The 11398-nt window shown below is 44.1% G+C and overlaps 1 long non-coding RNA gene across 1 annotated transcript; it reads right to left on the bottom strand.

The window, feature by feature from the left end:
- Positions 1-341: 341 nt before the first annotated feature.
- Positions 342-6937, bottom strand: LOC123366082. The gene is made up of 3 exons (XR_006577909.1): positions 6732-6937; positions 5313-5442; positions 342-445 (listed from the first exon to the last, which is right to left on the bottom strand). It is a non-coding gene; the product is annotated as an uncharacterized LOC123366082 (long non-coding RNA).
- Positions 6938-11398: the final 4461 nt, after the last annotated feature.

Here is an 11398-nt window from a genome sequence, read left to right as displayed (position 1 = left end):
GATTTGTTAAAGGAGGAAGGAACAGATAAAGATTTATCCATGTGAGCTCATTGAGACATACAAATGTGTGTCCCCTCGTCAAAGGACAGCACTTGGTGGATTTAACATATCACAATGACCTTTTATTTTATTTAGATTTAATTTAAAAAGAAAAGAAAGGCATTTTTATGGAAAAGAAATAGCAAAACAGCCCCTGCGTGCCTCAATCATAACACTCACATGCCCGTTTGCTGTGAATCACCACAACCAGTTACTTTCATTAAAAGGGGAAGGGAAAGTTATTATGAGTGATACAAGGGCTCCTTTGTGGATTTTTTTTTCAGTTCACGAGATACTTCACAGCCCAGATGAAAAGGATCCAAGGATTTTAGAAGCAAGGTGTCGTCTGCCAGATTCCCAGAGATCCTGCATGGACAGTCTCTGCTACCATCACTCACGAGCTGAGCTGCAAATAGGGAAGAAACTCTCACATTCTATGTTTATATCCATTAAAACAAGGAAAATACGGCATTGCATGTCAAATCAAAAGCAGAGCAGGAATTTCCCCATCACTTAGTAGTGTGTGCAGATATTCCTGGTTAACTCCAGAGCAAGGGATTCATTTTCTCTACTGCAACATTCTTCAACAGAGTTTTAATGAAGAGAATCAGATATATTTAAACATGTGAACTGTGTGCCTACCTGATTTACCAAGTAAATATGCCTGACATCTGAACATGGATCTCCCTTCCCTTTACCTCTAACTCTCCAGTAAAGGAGGCAGATTCTCATTTTCTTATAAAAGTTCTTCCTATTAATCTTCAAAAAATAAAGTCCTCCATGTAATTAAAAAAAAGAGAATCTCATCAAATTAAATAGTAAAGCCGCTGAAAATATGATACAAAATTGTCATCGAAATGTTCATCAACATTTAAAAGAAGTTGAAATTTTAAATTCCACTGGGGGTTTAGTCAAAGTTGGGAACTTTAAAAATGTTGACAATCTCTAAGATATATATAAAATAAAACCAAACATATATAAGATGCAGAACGTGACTCATATCCATGTACAATTTTACTTTAAAACACACTTTTGTCCTTTGCTAAAACTAAAACAATAAATATTTAATTATAGGATAAATAAATTATTCTTAAAGAATGCCTGGACTATTCTGTCTTCAGGCTCATGCCAGCCTAAAGCCTGACCCTATTCACATGGCATTTCCCTACCTGATGATGATCTCTGTACATGCTCAGTGAAGCGGCCAGGTGAGTAGCAGTGCAGTTGTTACCATGGAGGTCCTATCTTCACATTTCCTACCCCAAACTGCCTCTATGGTGTTTTAGGCCTGGTCTACATTAGGTAATTTGGCTGATGTAACTACGTCACTCAGGAGTATGAAAAATACACTCCCTGAGTAGCAGAGTTAAACCAACCTAACCCCTGGTGAAAACAGCGCAAGGTTGATGGGTGCATTCTCCCGTTGACATACATACCACCTCTCGGGGAGGTGCAGTGCCTACACTGATGGGAGAACCCCTCCCGTTGGTGCAGGCAGCAGCTTCACTGAAGCGCTTTGGCTCAGCTGTAGCGGTGTTGTTGTGCCACTTAGCGATTTATGGGTAGACAAGCCCATAGTGCCTGGGAAATTCTCTCACCCCTCCTGTAGTGGGGTGGTTACTCGCTCCTGCCCTGAGGGGTTTAAAACAGCCCTGGAGGAGGGCTGTGGAAGGGCAAGATGCCTGGGCTGATTGGGAGGAAGCAGGCTCAGCTGGGACCATGCCCCAATCAGGGCCCAGCTGGCCCTATAAAGGCTTGAGCCAGGAGCTAAAGCAGACAGTCTCACTCTGACTGGAGAGAGAGACAGACCTAGAGTGAGGCAGGGCTGGGGAAAGGCCTTAGGGGGTGTGTCATAAACAGATAGTTAAGGGTTAAGTTCTCTTTTACCTGTAAAGGGTTAAGAAGCTAAGTAAACCTGGTGGACACCTGACCAGAGGACCAATGAGGGGACAAGATACTTTCAAATCTTGGTGGAGGGAAATCTTTGTTTGTGCTCTTTGTTTTGTTGTTGTTCGCTCTTGGGACTAAGAGGGACCAGACGTACATCCAGGCTCTCCAAATCTTTCTGAATCAGTCTTTCATGTTTCAAAATTGTAAGAAATAGCCAGGCAAGGCGGATTAGTCTTATGTTTGTTTTCTCAGCTTGTGAATGTTTCTTTTGCTGGAAGGATTTTTACCTCTGTTTGCTTTAACTTTTAATCTAAGGCTGCGGGGCGTGGGGGGGTCCCTCTGGTCTCTATGAATCTGAGTACTCTGTAAAGCATTTTCCATCCTAATTTTACAGAGATAATGTTTATCTTTTCTTTCTTTAATTAAAAGCTTTCTTTTTAAGAACGTGATTGATTTTTCCTTGTTTTAAGACCCAAGAGGATTAGGTCTGAACTCACCAGGGATTGGTGGGGGGAAAAAGGAGGGGGGATGGTTAATTTCTCCTTGTTTTAAGATCCAAGGAGTTTGGATCTGTGTTCCCCAGGGAAGGTTTTGGGGAAACAGAAAGTGTGCCAGACGCTAATCTCTGGCTAGTGGCAGTGTTACCAGATCTAAGATAGGAATTAAGCTTAGAAGGGTCCATGCAGGTCCCCACATCTGTACCCTAAAGTTCAGAGTCGGGGAGGAAACTTTGACAGGCTGGGGAAAGGCCTTAGAGGCTGGGAAGCCCTAGGCCAGCAACGCCCCAGGCTGCAGGGCCTGGTCCTAGGCCCACATAGGTATTGGGGTTGCAGAGGGGCAGCCTGAGGGTGGGTAAAGGAAGCCAGCCCAAACCCCTTGTTGCCTGTAATGATTGGCTGATAGACTGCAGTCCACCCCAGGGCGCGGGGTCTAGATGGTGACTGGCGGTAGCCACGATTGAGGCGATGTGGGGATAGGGAGTGGGAGTTCCCCTGGGTGGGGAGACCCAGAGAGAGTGGGGTACTGCCGGGCGGCAGCACCCAAGACAAGGGCACCAGGGTCTGGGAGGGATATGGAGGCCAACGACAGGTGGGACACCTGGCCTGCAGAGGGCGCTCTGATGACTGGTGAGCTAATTCCCGAGACAACCAGGACGAGGTGCCACTGGGTGAGTCTGCACCTGATTACACATCCCAACTTCCTCTCTGAGTCCTGTCCTTGCTGTGACATTAATTTGAGCATGCTGGGCATCCTGCATAGTTTAAGGAGAGATCCAGCAAGTAAGAAGAAGAACAGGGATGGAATGGGCTACAGATCTACAATGCAGCTACATTAATTTTATTCTAGGAAACTTCATGTTTAAACCAGTACAAAAAAATTCCGTGCAATATTAATGCCGAAGTCAGAAAGTTTTGTAAGTACTCCGGAATTCTAAAGGAGAAATGAAAAGGCTCCGAGTATATATTCAGCTACCTTAAGAACTGAAAATTGCATAAATCCTTAAAGTGCGCTGATGCTTATTCAATTGCATTAAAGAGTGAGCGCTTTTGACAATACACATTTGTGACCCACTGATCAGTGTGTGTTACACATCCCCCTCTGTGAAGACTGAGTCTGTTACAGTTTCCTGCTAGAGGCTGGCTCTTTAGTTCAAGCTCTGGAGCCTTTAGCTCTGGAAGGCTCTGGTTCAAACCACAGAGAGCTGGGCAAGAAGGCAAGGCGGCCATCACAGGTGTGCTCAAAAGTGCCCCTATCCCACAAACACACACAGGAGCAACTCTATGTTCAATGCAGCTCATCATATTTGAAGGCTGTGCCCAGAAGTTCTGTAAGACAGCTCCAATAATGCTTGTCTCCACTTGCTGAATCAGCAGTTTTCACATGTTCTAAATTTATTTATTGCATTTCCAATTTTTCACACAGGGTCACTCTGGATGGATTTTGTAGTGAGGACCAGGCCACAAACTGAGTTTCAATGTTCTGCCATTTTTTCATGGAGAGATTTCAAAATACTTTTTTTACTATTAAAAATTATGTGTATTTCCACACCGTGAGGGTGCCGCTTACCTTGATGATATCACACTTGATGAGTGCCACAGTTTCCCCTGTTCAGTGAGTGGTTTAGCCCCCAGGTGAACCAAAACCTCACCCATCTGGGGCAAACAAACAAACAAAAAAAAACCCTACCTGCGCTAGAGATGCTGCCTCAGGGGCTGAGTGAACATTTCTATCCCTTGACGGTTTTCACATAGGGTTCCCACATTCACCTCTACTCAGCTCTTCTCTGACCTCTTCCTGGTTTGTTTTAGTCAATAACAGCCTGTCTGCTCTTCCCTGCTCTTTTTTCTGGCCAGAGAGACTCACAACAGGTCCTACCAACTCCCCTCACTCTAAGGACAGCAGGCCTTTCAAATCCAAAAATGATATCTGGAAAGGAAACCTGTCCAGCAAAGGACAAGCATGTGAGAAGAAGGGGTTATAAGGGAATCAGACTGGCAGCTGTCATCGTGCTGAGTGCTACCAAGAAAATTCTATAGTTAAATCTGTCCTCAGCTACTTGTTGAAAATAGGATCCTCTCATCAGTGATTGGGAGATTGACATATAAAAATCATGAAAGGCTTAAAAGTATAAACATCAATCAGAACATGTGGCTAGTTTTTCTGTGATAGAAGCAACCATTTTATACTGAGATATGACAGACCATACTCATGCACACACCATGTAACATAGCTCAAAACTTGTACACATTTCTTTTTAGCAAACTAAGCCTTAAAGTTCTAAAGAGCCGCCATTTTGTTCTCATAGGAGTTGCACAATGATACAAAGGAGACACATCCCCCATGCTCTCTCCTGGGATGTTTCCTTTTGTCCTTCCTCTTTGTTTTCCATATTCTTAAATGAAACAACAATGTGGACATAGGGCTGAGTCTGTTTATAGACCCTGCTCATATGATGCCAAGCTGGCAACACAGAGAGGCTTTAAAAGGGGTTGGGGGAGACCAACTGCAATACATGCACAATAAATGGCTCACAGAATTGCCCCTGTGCTACTCTCCTTGTAAGCACTGTCCTGGGTTGGCGCTGGGTGTTATGAAGTCTAAGAGGCACAATCTTTGTAGCACTGAGCATTGTGGAGACTCTGGGCTGCTCCAGGCTGTGGACGGGACATAGGCAGGCTGGGTAAAGCAGCTGAAATTTTACTCTATCATGTGAGCCCCAGATAGTCCAGAATTAGGGCAGCAAAAAAGTTTCCTTTGCCCCATGTCACAGGATTGTGATGTATATTCTGGCTTCAAAGATTACTAAACAGCAGTGATAGAAATCGGAGAGAAAAATATTCTGTTTATACAGTAGTGTCTGCACTGTCAAATCTTGAACTTACCCCCATCTACAACAACTCTCCACAAAACCGCAGCTTCCAATAGGTGTGGAAAGTGAGGGACAGTTAAAGTGGCAGAAGCCCCCAGCACGTGTACATGCTTCGGGGTATGAGGGAGAATCCGGGGCGAATCCTGCACAGAGAAAAAGAGTCTTTATTTTCATTAACACAGCAGGGAAAACAAGAGCTGTGATTGCAGCATGACAGGCATTTCCCATTAACTGAGTTTCCTGTTTAAAGGCCAAGTCAGCCCAATTATCTTCCTGTGCCCCCTTTCACTAGATCTTTGATAATACATAAATGTCTGTAGTTATGTGCCCATTCAAGACATGCCCCTAAGAATTGAACAGAGTGAGTTAATTAAGCAGACGTGTTGAATCCCCAAAATGACATTACTGGGAAAGTGGTCTGGCACATCAGAGATTTGGTTCCTATTCCCAGACTGTGTATTCTGTCATTGGGGCTGAGACAACGCCTAATAATACAGTACCTAAACAGAACACCCTAATTAGCAGAAAATGCTAGATTCCAATTCTCAGCCCAGTTTACAATCCCCTGGCCCAAAGTGTTTTTTCATTGGGTTAAGCCAGAGGAAGAGGACACATGTGGTATGTGTCCCATACAGATGTTCAGTTCTGTTTGGCATGCTGAAGCATACCAAGCAACCCATGCTCAGTTCTGATAGATTCACAGCGTGTTCGTTGCTGATAGATTCACATTCTTGACTAGCGGACACCAGAACTGGACACAGTATTCCAAAAATGGTCACAACAAAATAACCTCTCTACTCCTACTTCAGATTCCTCTCTTAATGCATCCAAGGATTGGATTAACCCTTTTAGCAACAGGATTGCACTGGAAGCTCATTTTCAGCTGATTATCAACCCACAACCCCAAAATCTCTTTTCAGGGTTACTGCTTCCCAGGATAAAGTCACTCATCCTGTAACTGTGGCCAATCATCTTTGTTCCTAGATCCATTCATTCATGTTTAGCTGTTCAGTTGCTCCTGAGCCGCTAACCAAGTGATCCAAATCACTCTGTATCAGTGACCAGTCCATTAATTTTTGTCACCTGGAAACTTTATTGGTGACGATTTTACGTTTTCTTTCAGGTCTTTGAGAAAAATGTTGATTAGCATAATGGCAAGAATCAATCCCTGTGGGACTCCACTTGGTCAAATTTTGGGGATATTATTACAGGTCATAGTTCAGATAAATCTGAATGGATTTTATAGGGCACATTAAAGGTGTCTTTCTGATCCCAGGACTATTGTCCAATCAAATGTCAAGTATATGCTGCAAACTATGTAAACACTAGAGTTCTTTAGAAAAAAAGTTGGAAAAAATTATAAAACAAAGTTTGAGGAAACCTTAGTACAGACTCACAAATGTCCTTCTATATTCTCCCTTCATTTCATTACCTGGAGAGCTTTGCAGTACCAAGAAGAAGACAGCAAAAAGAACATAAAATATCTTCATGGCTGAAGTTTGGTTGGGAACTCAACGTCACTGGAGAGAAGAGACTCCAAGATAGACAGGAGGCGGTGAGACTCTATTTATGGACTGCCGGAAATTATGAAATGCGGATCTGTTGAAATCTTGTTTTGAAGAATGTCACATATGTTAAGTTTATGATACAACCTGTTAATAATAATGATTATTATTTGTACAGCACCATAAAAATTCCTGGAGAATTTCAGGGAAATACAGTTGAAAAATTCCTGCTTTGAGGTAGTTACAATATGAATATTTACACCTAGCAAATGTGTGTTGTCTGGTCGAAATCCCTTTGAAAAAATGGAAAGCCTCCTATTCAATTTAAATGAGGACTCTATTGCAGATAGGAATTATGGAAAACCTAGGAAGCATTGGAAGAAAGGTCTGTGTATTTGTTTTGTACAATATTTTATATGTATTTAGGGAAATTTCTGAATTTAATGCATCATAACCCATTTCAAAGAGGTTAATGTCCTTTTTAAATTGAGAAATAACATGAATAAAATTGCTGTGTGCCAGGAATGTAAGGGGTCTGTATTTTTCTGTATATTGTGACAAGATGGCCGATGTAGTATGGTGGGTCGTGCGCTTTTCTTGGTGGGGGGCTAAGATGCTACCCCTTGCCCCTGCTCTTGGGGCACCAAGGGCTCCACTAGTGGCCTGGGAAGGTGGTAAAGGGGGGAAGCAAGGGAGGGGTCTGGGTTTGCTTCTCACTCTGAGTCCCAGCCCCTCTCAACCCCTGCGGGTCCTTACCCTCTTCCCCCTTGGGTGGGGTATCTTCAGTCCTTAGACACTGGGGGAGGGAGTCTCCCTCCCCTGCTGGGGCAGGGTCTCCCTTACTCAGGTTTTCTGATCTTCCAAGTCTCACAGCACACCTCCAAGCTCCAGTCCTCTCTCCTTCCTCCTTCTCCCCTGACTGCCTGAAGCAGGGGGTTTTATTAGGTTGCAAACAGGGCCTTAACTGACTACAGGTGCTCCAATTAATGAGTAGCAACCCACCCTAGTCTTCAGGGAACCACACCTTAATTAGCCTAGGGCTTATATACTTCCCCTCTCCCACTCTCCCACTGCTCCCTGGCCCTCCTGTATCACAATATATAAACTGAATTTTGCAGTTAGTGATGGGAGAAAAACACACATTTTCCCTTTCAATTCCCCCAATAACAAGCATCAGTCTTAAAGATAACTGTCTAAAGTAGAGACATAAAATGTTGATGTATCAAACATGTGTAAGCCAATGGCACTTGCAAGTGTGTAGCACTTCTCAGGATTTGCCTCATTCTCTAAGGAAGAAGAGAATATGAAGTGATTGGGCTTAAACTGCAGTCAAGAAAATGTAAGAACATTTCTAAGGATTCTATCAAGGAGTTTGAAATCTCATCATTCCCTGGTGGACTCCTTGTAACCAGGGACCAGAGCCTACAAAATACAACCCCCACAAAGTTTCACAATCCCTTTGGAAGCTCCCTCCCAGTCATCTACTTCTCTTCCTTCCTCCACCCCGTTTCCAACCACTTGGAGGCACCAAATACAAAATGCTGAGGGAAGGGACCAAGAATGAGAATCCATGGGGAGGAGGGCATCAACCGGACAATGAGGAGCTGTGACAGGACAGTGAGCTGGCCCGCTCATCTTCCAGTCAATGCTTCTATTTCAATTGTCTCTCTGCGTATGAAATATGCTGACTTGAACCCAAGGATCTGCCTTAACTGGCACCTAATTGTCACACTGACATCCATGCCTAGCTTTGGGAGAGGCTGGAGAGTGTGGGTGTCACAGGTGGGGACGAGTGAACTGCTCCAGACACAAGAAAAATCTAGTCTGACCTTCTGTATATCACAGGCCCCAACACTGCCCAGCAGCTGCCCAATAAATCCAATAACCCATATGTTCTGCATCCCATACCCTGCACTCACACACTGCAGAGGAAGGCAGCCCCACCACCCACAAAGTCACTGCCAGTCTGGTCTGAGGGAAAATTCCTTCCCAAACCCCACTTTTGGCAATCAGTAAAAGCCTAAGCATGTGAGCAAGGACCAGACAGCCAAGCCCCGGGGACTGAAAATGTTCAGTGCCACCTCAGAGTCCTGGCCCACACCATCAAATGTGTCATCTCCAGCCATGGTCATTTCTGATGCATCAGAGGAAAGAGACCAAAAAAAAAAGTCTCAAAATGCACTGCCAGGAGCGGAGTGGAATCCCTTCTTGGCTGGTGTGGGTGGCCAGCTGAAACCCTGAAGCATGAGTTTTTAGATAAGTAAGCCATGAAACTGAAGTCAGCCCCAGAGCTCTTGAATTCTGCTCTCTACCAACAAGAAAAAAGAAAATAAAAGATCAGACAATCACACTCATAAATTTGTCCAGCTCTTTCTTAAAATCAAATAAGTTGTTTGCATCCACAACTCCTATTGGGAGGCTATTCCAGAACCTCGCTCCTCTCATGGTTACAACTTTCCTCTAATTTGCAGCCTGAGTTTGTTAGTAATAATAAGTAATAATTGGAGATATACCAATCTCCTAGAACTGGAAGGGACCTTGAAAGGTCATCGAGTCCAGCCCCCTGCCTTCACTAGCAGGACCAAGTACTGTTCATAGATACGTTATACGCCTTTGTTCTTGTGCCAATGTTTTCTTTTACTTGGCCATTGAGCATGATAATCTGCATCACTGCAGGATCTTGAGTCAACATAACAAGGTCTTTCATGTTCCTTTATGATTGGGTCCTTGTTTCACAGCTCATACAGCAACATAAAGCATTTAACCGATTTGCTTGACTTACCACCAATAATGTGTGTAACAGATAATGGAATTTGTAGATTACTAATTAAAAAAAATAAATCAATGAATAAACCTAGGCCTCTGTTACAGAATCCTCAACATGGCTTTCAAATGCCTATATAGTTTCTTAAATTGTAGTTGACACTTTTTTTTATATGTCTCTTCTCCCTCTCATAAAATTATAAATTATACTGGCATAGCAAATAAGAGCTTAATCTACTGTGAGCCGGTCTACACTACAGCGGGGATTGATGCTCTGAGATCAATCCATCAGCGGTCAATTTAGTGGGTCTAGTAAAGACCCGCCAAATTGACTGCAGATCATTCTCCAGTCGATCCCTGTACTCTACCCCCCTGATGAGAAGAGTAAGGTAAGTCGATGGGAGATTTTCTCCCATCAACCCCCCTCAGTGTAGACCCCACAGTAACTCAACCTAAGGTTCGTTGACTCCAGCTACATTATTCACATAGCTGGAGTTGCGTAGCGTAGGTCGACTTACTGCGGCAGTGTAGACATAGCCTGTATCTCTGTTATGAACATATAGGTGTAAAACATATAATATGGGCAAAAAAAGAGATAGAATCAGAAGCAGTCTCTGCTAGCTGATGAGGTTTAAAGGCTTTGGCCTAAGTTATGCCCAGTATTCCGGCCTATCCATAGATGAGTATGGCATTAATAATACTAACAAATTCCACATTTTCTTTACCATATTTTCTGTATCTTCCTTACAACTCACAAGTCCTTGCCTTGTGAGTTGTAAGCTACACTCTACGGAGGTGAGCAGTGCAATCCTGAATAGGGCTGCTCAGTCACTCAAGAAGACGCCAATCTCCATTGCTGCTTTGGTCAGTGAGGAACGACCATTATACCTAAGCCACCAGTGTGCAGGTCCATGGCTACAGCTCCCAGTGTATCCACACCTGCTGCTTCGTCGCTTGCCCATCGCCACAGGACTTGATATGATGTGATATGATATGATGATGAGACTTGCGCGTAAATTGGATTAAAGTGAGGGAGAGTTGTGCGACGTCAACCTCACTCTCTCTTCCCAGTTCCTATCTGTATCCAGTGGCAGGACAAGAGTCGAGACGGCTGGAGATAGAGCAGGGCGCAGTGGATGACCAGGACGCCTACGTGTCTTGTCGTGCTCTTGAGCGTTCCACAACGCTTGCTGTCACTGCCTTCCTGACCGTTGAACCAGGTTTCCTCAGTCAGCCGGATCCAGCCTTCGCATGCAATGGGTAGACAGGCCCTAACTCACCGAGGGTCTCAGACTCATCAGCTACCCTCACCTGGTTTAGCCCGCCAGTCGAGACGGTTTCCAGGGTGTGGCCGCTGTCGCATGCTGACAGCTACTTGGGGCCACAGGTGAGAGCTGGGTGTCAAGTGGGGACCAAAGTGGATGAGCTACTCCTAGGAGTACGACTGCTCCCCCATCAGAGGTACTACCCCTCCCTGACAATCCCATACACCCCACACTCTGATTATATATACCTTGCAAATACGCCTGGTCTGGTCCATAGCCTATTGAAGTCAAAGGACAGCATCTCTTTGACTGTAGTAAGCATTTTGGTGAACTTTGATGGAGAAATAGTCCTGGGATTGGGAAGGTTCAGACATGACTGAATTTTTCCTCTTGTTGGAGGTTTGCTACTAAACCCCCAACATTCTCTTTACACTGAGCATGCTCTTGATTCTGCCTAGCACACAGAAATTAATATCTGGATGGGACCCAGACAAAATGAAACCTCCACTGCTATCCTTGCTCCTTTAAAATATTTTCTTTCATAGACTCATAGACTTAAGGTCAAA

The sequence above is a fragment of the Mauremys mutica genome, chromosome 3, assembly GCF_020497125.1.
Source record: "Mauremys mutica isolate MM-2020 ecotype Southern chromosome 3, ASM2049712v1, whole genome shotgun sequence".
NCBI lineage: Eukaryota > Metazoa > Chordata > Testudines > Geoemydidae > Mauremys > Mauremys mutica.
Note: the sequence above shows the minus strand (reverse complement) of the source record. Positions and strands in the feature narration are given on the sequence as shown.